This window comes from Benincasa hispida, chromosome 7 (genome assembly GCF_009727055.1).
Source record: "Benincasa hispida cultivar B227 chromosome 7, ASM972705v1, whole genome shotgun sequence".
Taxonomy (NCBI): Eukaryota; Viridiplantae; Streptophyta; class Magnoliopsida; order Cucurbitales; family Cucurbitaceae; genus Benincasa; species Benincasa hispida.
Window position 1 is genome coordinate 14,315,317 of NC_052355.1, and position 3,061 is coordinate 14,318,377.

Below are 3,061 nucleotides of genomic sequence, written 5' to 3' on the forward strand. Positions count from 1 at the left end.
TGTTGTGGAGAGGAAACTTGAAGAGTGTTGGTTCTTCAATGATGAGTTTTCAGTTTCCTTTTCTTCACCGTAAAAATCTTAATAAAAATATAGGCTTAGAGTTTATAATGTTTCTAGCAGTTTCCATCACTCTGCATTTAATGTTCTATAAAACAAAATTAGAGACACACGCATTCAATTTCTTCCCTTTCGCAGTATTCTAAAATCTTCAAAGGAAAATTGAGAGAAACAGTCAGGTTACTGACCAATAAAGAGAGAGCTCCGTCACATCTCTATGTCGACCAAGGTTATTTGTCTAATAGAAAGCGTTCTCCTGACATACAGTTTGATTCATATAAAAAGGCACTCTAGGCTAAAGTGTATGAGGGTCATCTAGAATGTGTAAGAATACGAGACTCGTCTCTTCATCGCTAGGCCAAGTAGGAGAATATGTTGGGTATAAAGTATATCTTAGGATACATGTCTCACCAGCTTTAGTGCAACTAGAAGATTGTTGGGACTTATGCTCTAAAACATTGTAGTTAGTTAGTTATTTAACATCATAGTTTATTATTTTAAATATGAAATAATGAATTATCCATTATAGTAAAAATCCAAGATTATTTTATGAGACTTGAATTGTATGTAGTTGATATACATGTAGATAATGTTCAAGTAATAACCTAAAAGGTCTATAATGTTGGGGTGTATGTTCTAAAGCTTTGTAGTTTTATGTTAGTTGAATCAATGGTTGATTGGTTTTATATTACTTGTGCAATGAACCATTAATCTAAGATCTCATGTTATATAATGTAACTTAAACTTGTATGTGGAGACGTACAAGTGGATCATATTTAAATGATAACTTAAATGGTTTTGAAATTGGCTGAGAATTTATCACTTTAAAGTGTTTAAAGTTGTAATTGTCTGGTGTTTTGGGCATTTATTTCATGCAATTGTGTCTATATTTATCTGTGTCGTTCGTGATGTAGTTTTAGCTTTGAATCGGTGATTTTTTGGGCAAGAACGAAGAAAATCAGATGAACGGGCGAAGTAGAGCAAACTTTCTACCTTACAGCGTCACAACGCTCTTGTCGCAGTGTTGCAACACTGCAGTAACATAAAAGCTAGGGTTGCAACGCTAGAACGCTCCGGATGGTCAGTGCATGCAACAGGAAAGCACCAAATTGTGGGTTCGAGCCTCCCTACAGGTTTCTTTGCAGTTTTTTTTAATTATTAATTATTTATTGTATTTTCATTAACTAAATAATAACCGTTATATTAATTTAATTAATGTTGAGGATGTCAATTTCGGTCAAATATTGCTGTTTTATTTAATTATACATATGATGTATGATTTTAATTATTTATATGTCATATTGTATGTCATATAGTAAAAATCCCACCATAGGATAAACATAAAATCATGCATAATTTTAATATAAAAGTTATATTATATAGTTACATTATTAAGCTGAGCACGCTCATGGATTTTAATATAAGGGTTATATTTAAATGCATGTTTAATATAGTTTCATTAATTAATATAAGAGTTATATTTATTAATGAAAGCATGTTCATGCATCATATTTATAATAGTTATAATATATGATGGCATGACTTTATGGTATGCATGTATTAATTTTAATATAAGAGTTATATTAAAGTAATGTATGTTTACTATATGATTTTCATTAATGTCTTAACATAAGAGTTATATTATGTTTATTTAATGAAAATGAAAATGCATGAAGCATGACATTACTTTAGAAATATAATTGTTATATTTTTATATATGTCATTAGATGCAAGGCTAAGGTTTTAATTGTTTTATTAAACTTTATAATAGTTATAATTTAAATGAAATTAGAATTAAAATCTATAATCAAGTGTTTAATATAATTAGACAATAATGTTATAAGTGTTTAATAAACAGGAATCAACATTGTTAAACTATCCAATATAATTGTTATACTGGGCCAAGTTAACAAATCACTTCGATAAATTTATTAGCCTAGTTTACATAAGTTATGAACCCTCTTTTGTAAAACAATCGGTGGGAAGAAAATAATGTATATGATACTTCAATTTTCTATTCACGTTTCTCCCTACAAGTTCACACCATGAGACTATTGTCACACCCCCTCCCAGGCCTTACACCCCTAAGACCGGGAAGGGAGCGTGAGAGTGATTATAACCCTTTCAAGACAATATTTGTACTAACTATTGTTTTCGATATTTATTATAATTACAATGGGTTTACAACTTTTACCTATTTATCTATACATGTAATCAATAGGTTTTCACTATCCCACCTATTAATCTATACCACCATTTAAAAGGTTACAATACTCCACCTATTTATCTATATAATGTAATTTAATTGTATTTTCAATACTTTTTAACACATGATCTGAGTCGTGCCCCGAGAGTTTACCGAGCTTTTAGTTGATGGGGTGGGTGGTGGACTCTTTGTTGAACGCTCCGCTCCGCTACCTAGGAGGGGGGTGTTTAGGAAAACAATTTGAAAAGTGTGAGCTACTAAGCCCAGTGAGTGGTTCTTTTAAAGATGAAAATCATTTTGAAAATCATCATTTTGGGAAACCAATCACATGTTGGCACTCACACTGAACTTAAGTACAATCAATGGCATAATCACGCAGCTACTAATTTGAATTCCAACATCAACACACAGCAATAATACTCTATCATCAAACAATACAATCACCTATAGAAACCTTCCTATGACCCCAATTCCCGCCAATGTGCACATCGACCATTTTATTTATCCCGCTAGTCATGCTTAGGTACTTGACCATATATCCCGTCGGTCGTCACCGACTATAATTTCCCGCCGACCGAAGCCGACCAATTTTCTCGCCAAGCACCTTTTTTTTAAGCATGCTAACCACATCCCTGGCATAATCGCAGTTTTCACAGTCACACACAAACAATATCATGGCTTTATAGTATTTACGATGCACTTCTCTTCTAACTTAAGTAAATATTCACAATGGACTCTACTGTAATTTCTGACTAACAAAGCACGTATCATTCACCAAATATACTGAATTTACCTAAC